The sequence below is a fragment of the Arvicanthis niloticus genome, chromosome 2 (assembly GCF_011762505.2).
Source record: "Arvicanthis niloticus isolate mArvNil1 chromosome 2, mArvNil1.pat.X, whole genome shotgun sequence".
Classification (NCBI taxonomy): domain Eukaryota; kingdom Metazoa; phylum Chordata; class Mammalia; order Rodentia; family Muridae; genus Arvicanthis; species Arvicanthis niloticus.
The window spans coordinates 89,946,990-89,959,365 of NC_047659.1; the positions used below are offsets into that span (position 1 = coordinate 89,946,990).

Sequence of the window (12,376 nt, forward strand, 5' to 3'; positions counted from 1 at the left end):
CACAGAGAAACAGATACAAATTTTAATTCTTATTTTATTATTACATGTGTGTGCATGTGTGCGTGTGCATGTATGTCAGGGCACACATGTGGGGGGAAAGAGGACAACATCTCTCCCCCCACCATGGGATCCAGTGTTCTAACTCAGGTTGTCAGGTTTATGTGGTTAGCACTTTCATCCACTGAGCCATCTTGCTGGCCTAACTCCATCCTTCGTCAGGATCTAGGTATTTGGTTGCAGGAGAAAGGACCATCCTATATTAGTCAATCCCCTATGTGTGAACCTTTTTATGGCTTCCATCTTTTTTTATCATAAACAATATTAATATATATGAGGAGACAAGAGAGAGATATAAGATTCTTTGTAGTCCTGGCTGGCCTAGAATGCTTTACATAGACTAGGCTAGCCTCAAACTAACAGTTACCCTCCTGCCTTAGTTTCCCCCAGTGCTAGAATTGCAAGTATGATCTACCATAGATTTGCTTCTGACCTAACTTGCTTCTGTCTGCTTTTACAGTCTACATGGATTGTTTATAACTATTTCCTCACGATGTTACATTGAAGGACAAAAAGGAAATAGAGTTCTCCAAAACTGCCTACCTAGTTCAAGGGAAAATGTTTCCTGTTGGCTCCTGAGTGATGTTTGTATTTTGATTTTGATGTTCATGATGTGTGACACTGAAGTGACAAATGATGTGTGACACTGAAGGTCTGCAGCCTAAGACCTTTGCACAGGCAGTGACTGGGAATCCTGGTTTAGAAAATGAACTTGGTGACTAGGTAGGTAAGAATGAGCGAGAGATGACCTAGGCCAACGGAGAAGAATGCAGATGTGTTTTGAGCTCTCAGATGAGCAGTCCCTGACTGGGAAGCTTTGTTCACTGAATTCCCATAATCCTGGGAAATTGTTTACATTTTATAGATGATGATACTGAGGTTCAGCTGGTTAAACAGCCTGCCAGAGTCACTCAATTAGTGAGCGATAGAGCTGAGATGTGAACTCAAGACTCAGATGACTTGATGTCTTGATCAAGACTGAGATGTAAATTCAGAGCTCAGGGTGTTAGCCAAATTTTCAGAATGAATATTTAAAAATAATGTGAACACTTTAGTGCCACCTTGGGTAGTTAGAATTAAAAAAAAAAAAAAACCCTTTTGGCTTTCTCCTGTTAATACTTGTGGGTCTAGGAACAAGTGCTGGGCAGTGTGGGCTGGACTGTCCACAATGGGGCAGCTGCTACATAGGTTTGAGGTCAGCCTTCAGCAGATTTTAGTGGAGGTCACAGAGGTGGGGCATTTCAACGGAATGGTGCCTGGGAACAGCGAAAAGACAAACAATTGGCCAAGATGGGAATCTGGGCACTTCCCAGATGGACATGAGAAAAAGTGACCAGTGAAGGAGGCAGGAGGCTCAAGACAGGAAGGGAGGGGGGCCAAGCTCACCAAGCGCTCTTCAGGGAAGCGGCTGGTGGGCATCCTAAGAGCCCAAGTCTCCTTTCCAGCAGATGCAACTGTTTCTAGTCATGGGAAGGAGGATGCTGGGGCAGAGGAGAACAGAAAGATGGTACCCCACCCTTCATCCTCACCCTTTTTGCCCTTTAGGACAGAACCAGATGAGAACCAGTAAGGGCGTGCAGCCCAGCTGTGGCCACGCCTACCAGGGCTGAGACCCACAGCTGCAAACCTAGGGTGGGGATGAGAAGGGGGTTAGGCTTGGCTGTGAGCCAAGGTCTGGCTTCTGGGGACCAACGATGAGGTGAACTACAGTAGGCTCCCCTAAATCCCACCCCTCAGTCCTTCCTCTCCCTCCCCCTCAGCAAAGGAAAGCAGTGAGAAACGTGTTTTTTTTTTTTTTTATAAATAGCTCCAGCCCCAGCTGATTTGTAAATTCAGTGGTGTGTGTGTGCGTGCGTGCGTGTGTGTGTGTGTGTGTGTGTGTGTGTGTGTGTGTGTGTGAATGACATCACCCTCCTCCCCATGGCAACCCCCGACGATATCAAAATTGCCAGGCAACGTTGGAGCTGCTCGAGCCCTACAGGAGCAGGTCGCTGCCTGAGGATCTAATGGAGAAATCCCAAAGTGAGCTGGGGTGCACAGTGGAGGAGGGGTGCGCTGCGGCCGGGGCTGCCAGGCCCTGATCGATTGGCCAGAGGAAGGCGGGAGCGGCTGTCGCTTGCTCCACAGCCTGGACACACCGGGGGCTCCACGCCAGCTCTTCCTGACAGCAGCGGCGGACCACAGCAGGTGGGGGGAGGGCACTGCTCGATTCCTGACATGCCGGGAGCAGCAAGCAGCCATCCAGGTGACTAAGCCGGCCCACCGCCACTGAGTCACCCACCCACCGTGGCTTTTCTTCCTTCCCCCTTTGCATCTGATTATTTGGGGAGCTGAAAACTTGGAGGTGTCCCTGAGGCCCGCCCCTTCTAACTCTCCCCGCCCTACTTTGGCTTGGAGGAAGATGGAACTCGCCGGGAAGCTGCCACTACCCCCTAAGGACATGGAAGGCGCGGAGGGAGCCAGAGATGCCCATGGAGAGACCTCAGCTGGCAGAATACAATAGCAGACATGGTGTTCCGGCTGCCCGTGTGTCCTCTGAAGGTTCTGGGAGAGAAGGGGAGTCTGGTCCACACCGACTGGAGTCCTTCTAGGCTGCCTTTGAGCTCACCTCTCAAGGGGATCTTTCTGTAAAACGTGTGGCTTCTAGGGTCATTGGTCTTTGGAGAGCAAGACTGGATCGGCATAGGCAGGCCTGTGCAGGTAGGTGGCTCTGTACTGGGTGTGACCCACGTGTGTGAGAGGGTGAGGGTGTGTCACAATGTGTATGCGCCCAGCCAGATCTGAGGACAGCCGCTGGTCAGCAGAGAGCTGGGATGGGGACCTGACAGCGGTTGATTCTAACTGATGCTGGGCCAGCCTAGTCTTGAATGCATGCTGGGGAGAAGGGACACCAAATACATGGCCTGAGCAGAATGAAGAACAGCTGCCTGCTCAGGCAGGCCCAAGCCCTTGCTGGGTCCACAGGACAGAGACATGGCCAGATGCCAAGGTAGGAAGTGGTCCTGAGGCCTGGCTAAGTGTTAAGAACTAAACTCATAGGCATGGGACTGCCGGTTCACTGCTTGTCTTCCTGACAGCCCTGAATGCCCAGGGAACACCTTCCTACCAAGGATCTTATCCCTCTCCCAGGAAGAGCTGTTCAGCTCCTACTCGGGCCCTGCTGAGCTCATAGACACATTCAATGAGCAGGCTGGGGCTCAGCTGGGGGCCACCCCGGAAACCCCTTTTCAGGTATGCCCCATGTGTGTCAGGCAGAGAGGTGTGAACCCCCTGTTCCCCCCCGACACACACACAACTGGCAGGCTTTTAGGCACACCAGTGAGTAAGCTGCTGCAGGCAGGGAGGTTGTACCCACAGAGACAAGATGACACCAGTCAGGGACCTTCTGGAGAGAAGCGGCTGAAAGAGAAAATCACTGGGGTTTTTCTTTTTCTTTCTTTCTTTCTTTCTTTTTTTTTTTTTTTTTTCTTTTGTGCCTAAAGGTAGCAGCAAGCTTCTGTGCTCCAGACAAGCACCAACCTGCAGTGGGAGAGGGTGAGGCCCAGCTGCCCAGAAGGAGTGCCAAGGTAAGGGAGGTCTCCACTGTGGCAGCAGACTCTGGATTCTTGAGCTGGGGACAAGATGTCCATATATTGTAGTCACTCCTCACCTAGGTCAAAGAAGCTAACTCCGTGTTCACAAAAAAGCTGTGCACTCTTGGACTAAAGACCCCTGAGGCTGCCTGACTGGTGGCCACCCCCTCCCTCTTCAGGTAGATTTTGAAACAGCTTGGTGGAAACCAGTTTCTGGCTCTGGGCTTGTTTCTACAGTCCCTGTGTTTGCTTCCTGCTCCTGCCAGACCAAGCCAGGGCCACCAGGACTCCTTCCAAGAAGCCCTTCTCACCTGCCCCTCATGTAGTCATTCCACAAATATTTATGGTGCGTCCTCTGCCTACTGGGTTCATGTTCTCCACTGGTGCCCTGAACTTAACCTGAACTTAACCTGGCAGACTCTGACTCTGAAAGTCAGCATGAAGCCAGGGCCAGGGGCCTGCCCGGGAAAGGGGGCAAGCTAGTGCTTACCCTTAGTTTTGCTTGGGCTCTCCGCTTCTGCTCAGGGTTCTGGGCTTGTGGGCTTCATTAGGCCCAGGAACTCAAGTCCATGCTCCAGGGAGCCAGGCTAATGCCGTGCAGCCACTGGTGTAGAGTGCCAAGGTCAGAGAATTTTGCATTTCTTTGGGGGAAGGCGAGGTATCTTTCCCTAAGTTGGTTATGATAAAAACTGAGTTCCTGGGGTGGGCTTAGGAGCTCACCTAGTTAAGATCAGGGATTGAACTTTGGGTCAAGAGGGGTACCCCTCTGTAAGCATTTCTACCCACTTTTTTTTTTTCTGGTGATAAGCCTGGGAACTTGAATGTCAAGGGCACCAAGGGACTTGGCTCCAAGAATAAACCCTTCTAGAAGTATTTTACTTGGGTAGAAACTCTAAGCCCCTGCAGGGCCTATAGGAACTTCATAACCTTTCTGATGATCCCTCCTCCACCCACATACACTGAGTGCATTTGAGATTTGTCAGGCACAGGGAAGGTGCAGGCCAGTGGGGTTCCAGCCTGCTCCATGCAGTTTTCCTCAGGATGACCAACACTGTTCCTGTCCTGGGAGAGAGAACACAAAGTACCACAGTCAGGAGGAGACTATAGTATCTTCTATACCTGATTCCAGGATGAGGAAAACTACCCAGCTGTGGAAGGGCTTCTTGTTTCCTCCCAGAAGGTGACTCTTAACCTTGGGAGCCTCCAGGTCTGCAGAACTGAACAGAAATGAGCAGAATGGCAGATGCTAGGGAATATGCAAGCAAACAGTAGTCCCTTAGGAAGGCAGCTGGCTTGGCCAGGAGGAAGCCTAGGGTAGAAGCCAGGCCACCGGGAGATGGAAGGTCTGCTGGGGTCTTAGGAGGGTTCAGTAAAGCCTTTGGGCTGCTTTCTGACATATCTGTCTCTGTGGGAGATCCTGGGCACAGAGGACTGGCAGAGCCAGTCAAGAAATAGGCCAAGATACTAGATGGCCCGAGTGGCCCAGAGGTTCCCCCAGTGCAGTATATCTCCCTCGCAGAAGGCAGGAGGGGTTTCTGGGAGACCTGTGGCTGAAAACAAAGCCTTTCCTAGTGGCTGCCATCCAGATGTCAGTGGGAGCACCCAGCAGTAGAGCAGGGGGTCAGACCTGGGCAGTGCTTGGCCCTGCAAACCTTACCATCAGGCATTTTGTACCCAGACGTGGCAGGCAGGCAGCTTGAAAAAAGAGCTCATTTCTGTGAGTCTCCTGGTAGAAGTGGGCTAGCTAGCAAAGCAGGGCACAAAATGGAAACCTCTTAGCCAAGGTTGGCCCTCCTCTGTATATGAGCTATATGCATAACCTGGGAAACTGTCAACCCCAAGGCCCCCCACACACACACACACTCTACCTTCATGATAACTTAGACTCTGGGTCCAGAAAGGAATAAGTAAAGAATGGGACCAATGAGAAGAAGGAGGCTTGTCTGTATGTGCTACTACAACATAGTACATGCATTGTTTCTGTGTTGTTTTTAAACACAAAATCCCAGCTGTTCGGTTTACCAAACGAAGACTGGGGAGCCAGACACTGTAGTGAAAGCTTGCTGGCCAGAGAAGCAGCACCCAGCTAACCTTCCTACTCTACCCACATCCCAGAGGGGAAAGCTCCTTCTTCTTCTCCATGCTGTCTTAAATACCTTTTGACTCAAAGACCCTCCTTTCTGTTTACTTATGCTCATCCCTGTCAGCTGGTTCCCCGTCAGCTGGTCAAGGCCTGCCTGTTGACCTAGGGTTGACTTATTTAGATCTGGTGTTAAGGGTGTGTGCTAGGGCTGAGCCTTAACACAACACGTTTTTTTTTTTTTTCTAGTTTATGATCAATGCGATCAAATATCCTGCAATAATGTGCTGCTGAGTAATTTACACACAAAGGAGCTTTATGTGTATCTCAGTTTCAGAAGCCAGGAAGTCCAAGGTCAAAGGACACACGGTGAGCAAAAGCCTCTGTGCTGACTGAGATGTCACATGGCAGAAGGCAGAAAGACAAAGGGCTGTACCCACTCTGATCTATACTGTGTAAAGACAACAATTCACTCATAAGGGTGGTACCCTGGCAACCCAAATATCTTTCAACCCTGTTGCATTGGGGGGGTGGTAAATTGCCAGTAGACCGTGGTACCTGGTAGGCTGTGAGATCCAGACAGTACTTGTCCCCACCTCTCACTGGCTCGCAGCTCATCATTCCCTGGTTACTGAGTATCAAACGCAGGAAGAGAGAGCAGGAAAGAGAGAAAGAGAACTCTGGGCCTGGGGAAGTTTGTACAGAATAGAGGGATGAAGAGAGAAGCTGAGCTTGGGGTCATGGCGGAGCCACAGAGCCAGGTTATAATTGGATGGCTTCTTATGCCTTTGACGGTCCATCTCGTCTCTGAAATTGTCACCCATGATTCATCCAGTCCAAATAATTTATGAATTTGAGCCAGGCCTAAATTAGAACTTCATAAAAATGTACCCCACCCCCACAAAAGCCCTGTGTTATGAGAGAAAACTATGTGGAAGCAACTCCTATCTCTAGGTCCAGGCAGAGTGCTCAGGGATGAGTCCCAGACCTGGGGTGTGTCACTGTGCAGAGTCCATAGTGTGTGTCAGGCATGCACTGATGCTCCTGGTGACTTGGATGAGTTCTTTCATGCCTCTCCACCTTAGTTTCCTCTACCAACCCACAAAGATAATTTAGCACCTGTGAGCTGGGGCTGTTGAAGGGGTTAGCTAGGATGCTTTAGAAACTGCTGAAACCATCAGAGGAGCAAGGGGCTGGAGAGAAGGGGCCCATCTTATTTAGGGACACAGCAAAGGCTTGCTGGGTGAGTGTGGAAGACCCTCCCCTGAGAGAAGCAAAGGTATCATAATGCTGACAGGTCCAGGCCCAAGAAAGCTAGAACAGCGATGCCAGATCCATTGCCCTACAGAGCAAACTGTGTGCTCGGGTTCTTTAAAGATCCCCAGGCTACTGAAAACAGTGCCTTCTGAGGTTCAGAGTTCAGCGTCCGAAGGATTTGGAGTGGGCTGTGCCCATGCAAGGGGTGGGGAGGGTAAGTGGTTGCTTGGTACCCCTCTTCTCTGGACCTGACATCTTTTCTCCCAGTGGAGGCTGCAGCTCCCGAAGAGCTATGTTCTCACTATGCCCATCTGAAACACAAAACTAGGAAGGCTGCATGCGGAGAGGACCACTGATGAAAGACCAGGGATGCTCAATCCCAGAAAGTTTTAAAACTCCTACCAAATGTTATCTGTCCTAGTCATTTGGAAAAGTTAACCACCACCCCCTTCTATCACCAGACCACCTCCATGCCACTTCCATCCCAACCCCCTCTCCACCACCTCCACTACCACCACCACCATCATCACTACCCTCTATGACCACACCACCATCATACCACCTCCAGCCCCTCATCCTCATCCCCCTTCTCCACCACCTCCACCACCATCATCACCACTGCCGCCACCACCGCCACCGCCACTGCCACCACCGCCACTGCCACCACCACCACCACCCATTCTGATTTCACCTAGAAACAAAGGCAAACCCAGAACACGACAAGTTCTTTTGTTGAGCTGGGAGAAATTTCCTCTCTGGACAAGAGACCACAGGACCTCAACCTCAACAAGAAAACACTCATACTGGTCAGTAATGTCTATAGAAGCTTATCATAGCATTATTGCAGTTCAGAGACCCAAGTATTTACAGAGGGATACTGATGACCATTTTTGGGCAATCAGGACTTCTCTGGGGCACTGATTCTGCTCATGATTCAGACAGCACTGTCCTGAGGATGCTCTGCTTGGGTCAGCGTTTGTGTCTGTGTCCTAGGGCCCTAATCCTCTGGCTAAGGAGGGAGCACCATGGCTGAGTCCTTCCTTCTCACTTCAGGCTACCCAGAGCTTGGAAAAGGCTTCCCTGAGTGCACAAAAAAGTATATGCAGAAACCTCAAGTCAGCTGTGTGTTGTTCTGGCCTCTGATCTCAGTGCAGCAGGAGCCCAGCCTACTCTCCCCCCAGGGCAAATAGCAACAAACCAGTCACCTTGCTCAAGGCTGCCTACACGGCATCCTGGGACTCCCAGAAGCTCAGGCATCAGCAGAGTTAAAACTGGGAGGACTGGTTCTGTAGTTTGGTTTCCTGGCCTGGAACACCTCCAGCTTCATTTTATTTCTTTCAGCTTCAAATGAAGCATCATGTGGAATTGTTCAAGAAGGTACTGAGGTAGAAGGAGCTAGGGGACCATTCGGCCACAGTACAGATTGCCCAGGAGAGGAAAGGCAACCTGTAAATGAGCTGGCCCTCTTAGACACTGCAGCACCTTCAAGACAAAGGAGGGGTTCTCTGACAATATTTAATCCAACTCTCATTGATGTATAGAGGAAAACCAGCCGAGAGAGAAGGGGGGTCCTGAGGCCACCCTGCTAACTAGAAGCCCTGCCTCTCTTGACCAGCAGCAGGCAGGTACAGCTGGTAGCTTGATGATTTTGAGAAAGGTGGTTTGGCCTGACAGTGGGACGGTTGACAGGTCCCTGTGCCTCCTCTGTGCATGTTGTTCTTGCAGGGGCCTGGGCTGGCTGGCTCACCCTGCATTCTGCTCAGCACAGGGCCTCAGTCTGGCCTGTGTTTACTAACCAAGTATTCCTCAAGGACAGATATCATTCCTGGGCACTACACTAGGCCACTGGCCAATAAACAGACCTAACCAATTTGAAAGTGGACTGACTCAAGTTCTGTTGTGTCCCAGGACGTATCACAGGCTAAGAAGGGGGCAATGAAAAGCATATCTGGGAATGAGAGAATCTGGGCAGAGGGGAAAGGAGGCATGTGGGGAGGGGGATCTCTTCACTAGTATATATTCTCGTGTGTGTGTGTGTGTGTGTGTGTGTGTGTGTGTCTGTCTGTCTGTCTGTCCATCTGTCATGTATTACATGCTGATGTGCTCAACTGACCCATGAGGAAGCCAAAGACTGACATTGTTGTCTTCCTCAATTACTTCTCTATCTTACTTTTTTTGAGACACACACAGAGAGAGAGAGAGACAGAGAGAGAGAGACAGAGAGAGAGACAGAGAGACAGAGACACAGAGACAGAGAGAGAGACAGAGAGAAAGAGAGACAGAGAGAGAGACACAGAGACAGAGAGACAGAGACAGAGAGAGACAGAGACAGAGAGAGACAGAGACAGAGAGAGAGAGAGAGAGAGATTGATTTAGTTTCCTATGTGTGTGTCTGTGGACACCAACATGTGTGTACAGGCCCAGGCCGGAAGAGGTGGTGGATCCTCTGGAGCTGTACTTACAAGCAGTCGTGAGCCACCTGACATGAGTGCTGGGAACTGAACTTTGTGTCCTCTGGAAGTGCCAAAAGAACTCAAGTGTTGAGTCATCTCTCCAGCATCCCGCTTCGAGATAGGGTATCTCACTGAACCTGGAACTCATTATGTCAGCTAGACTACCTGGCCAGTAAGTCCTGGGGGTCTATCTGTCTTCTGCTTGCCCCAGGAGCTAAGGATACACTGTGCTGGGCCATAGCTGGCCTTTTATGTGGGTTTTGGCAGGGGACAGGGTTTGAATTCAGGTTCTCACGCTTGCACAGTATGGACTGTGCCCATTGAGCCATCTTTTTAGCCCAGAAGAAGGAATGTAAGTGGCAATCATCACCATCAGTGGTCAGTTCTCAGGAGGAGGAGCATGGTCCCCATGGCAGCAGGTCTGGGGCAGGCAAGAAGATTTTAGGGTAGAACTTTCTGGAAGAAGAAGGTGTGCCCAATATTCAGAAAGGAGGGCTGAGGTAGAAGTGTTAGCCCATGGGAAGGATAGAGCCAGATTCACAGCAGATGGAGCAGGAAAATTAAATATTCAGGACTCTACAAAGCATTTAAGGGCAATATGGGGGACACCTCCCCACCATCCACCAGCTAAGCTGGGGTGCAGGTATGGGTGTGGCAATGGTATGATCAGGACCCACCCTGTCAGTATTCACAGGAATGTTCCAGTAAGCAAACAGGAGCTTTGCCCAGTATGTACCAAAGAGCCAGAAAAGGAAATACCCAGGGAGAACAGTCAGTCAGTCAGTCAAGCACAGACCAGCCAAGTAGCAGTTAAACAAGCCATGCATCCAGATATCAACCTAGTGGTCAGAGTTCCCAGTGGTCACACAGCCCAGACCCTATGACTTTCATGCAACTACACCTAAGTATAGTTTCCTATTCAAAGAATTGGGATGGTACTTGGGGAGGGCAACATCATGCACCCTCAGAAACTTCGGTCCTCATCTGTCCAGGTACAGTGGAGTCTCCTCCGTGACTCCCACACTATCACCATCTGTGGCTCCCTGAAAGCCAGACCCAAGGGCTACAGCCATGGCCCTCCCTCAGCCTCAGACCTGAGGTAGCAACTGCAGGTCCAAGAGAAAGAAAGGATAATGAAGGGGTTCTGTTCAAGGGGCCTTCCAGCGGTTAGTTCAGCCAGTAGCAGTGGGAGCTAGTGAGCTGAAGCACCAGCAAAAGGCATTTGGATGGAACTTTGGAGGCCATTAATAGTAGAGCCTGCAAAGAAACTGTAGCAAGAAGATATTAAATGAATTCATCATGTCTCTAAAGCAAGTGTCCCCACTGTCGAGATAGCTTTGTTCCCTAGGCCTTCCCAGGATGGCTTAGCTCATAGTCCATGTACCCAGGAAGGGTGCCATGGTCTGCAGAGAGGCCAATCTTACTGAATGGCTTATCTCAGGGTACAGGTCCCTTGGGAAGGTCTGGATAGTTGAAGTGAACTCCCACTGCCAGTTTTTGTTTGGAGAACAGTCTAGAAAAGGTCAGAATTTGAGAAAAAGTAATCAGAGAGAAAGAGAGAGAAAGAGAAAGAGAGAGGGATACAGAGACAGAGAGACAGAGAGACAGAAAGAGAGAGAGAGAGAGAGAGAGAGAGAGAGAGAGAGAGAGAGAGAGAGAGACTGAGAGAGACTGAGAGACTGTTATGGGTGAGGCCAGTATGTCTGAGTTCTTGTCCCCTCAGCAAATGGATGGATGGTCCCATCAGGTGGGCACCCTTGGACTTCTCCGAACAATAACTGGATGTTAGGAGGGCTGGGTTCTTTTCTAGGCTATAGAGTAGATAGACCTGTTGAATTGGTTGAGTAGCAGGCAGTTTATCTTCTGGAAGAATCCTGGGATTCTGCCCTATGACATACCACAATGGGCTTGACTGATCTTTATGGAAGATGTGTGAATACACTGTGTGTGTGTGTGCGCGTGCGTGTGTGCGTGCGTGCGTGCATGTGTGTGTGTATATATATATATATATATATATATATATATATATATATATGTGTGTGTGTGTGTGTGTGTGTGTGTGTGTGTGTGTGTGTGTGTGTGTGTGTGGTCTTCTTGCTCTTTCATCAGGTGTGTTCACTATTTGGAGGTACTGGCCCTAAGGACGCCTGAATCCCAATGCTTAGACCCCATCACTTCATCCTCCCAAAAGAAGGGAGCAAAGTTTCCCCCACTATCCACATCAGGAAACCAAAGCTGAGGTCATGGCTACAGTCCTGCAGGAATCAGTGGTTTCTAAAGCTAGACTCTGTCTGCCTCCTCCTGCAGGAGGACCCAAATGTCTGACAAAGTTAGCTCTCCCAACTCACACCGCCAGACCCTTAGAGCCAAGCACTGTGCTCTTGTTCCATCAGTAAACTCATGGATGGGCTGTCATGGAAAAGGCAATAGCTAGAACCAATCCCAGAGCAGAAGGAGATAGATGTAGAATATCCTAGAAGAGAGGGCTAGGAGTTCCAGGAGCAGGTCTGCTGCCCCTCCTAGAGCCCAGTTTCCACAGGACCCCTCCTCCTCCCTACAGTGTGCAGTGTGTCAGTGCCTGCCTCCCCAGTAGTCTCTGAGAGTGGGACTCACCAAGTCCATTTGGGTCTGTGATGGACAGAGAGTGTGAATCAGGGTCTTCAGGCATGATGTTGACTCCTGACTGGTGAGACCCAGTGCTTGGTTCCTAGCAGTAGTTTGGTGACCACCTTTGCCTTGCACATATGAAGGCTCTCCTGCCCTCTTCAGATTCTGGCTGGAGATAGCCACTGTACGGGACTCACCCTTCCTGAGTAGTGGTATAAGGTGGCCTCTTCCCACTGCCACTTGTTTAGACTGTCCTTAGCCTCAGGAACTTCTGAGCATCTATACCTGTGTCATAAACATGCAGCTTCTTCACTCAGTAACCGGCTTAGACCACTGGCTGCTATACAGAA

At 50.2% G+C, this 12,376-nt stretch overlaps 1 protein-coding gene across 5 annotated transcripts in view; it reads left to right on the top strand.

The window, feature by feature from the left end:
* Positions 1-2,623: 2,623 nt before the first annotated feature.
* The window catches only part of Pak6 (p21 (RAC1) activated kinase 6), a 33,354-nt gene continuing 23,601 nt past the window's right edge, over positions 2,624-12,376 (top strand). For 2 of the 5 annotated variants that reach the window (XR_013108756.1, XM_034496578.2), the window contains exons 1-2: positions 2,624-2,757; positions 3,540-3,623. The gene's annotated coding sequence lies outside the window, so the exon portion shown is untranslated. Of the gene's footprint in view, positions 2,758-2,859; positions 3,047-3,539; positions 3,624-5,958; positions 6,079-12,376 lie in introns of those variants that run through there. The other 3 variants (XM_076929483.1, XR_013108757.1, XM_034496579.2) reach the window with 3 other exon arrangements.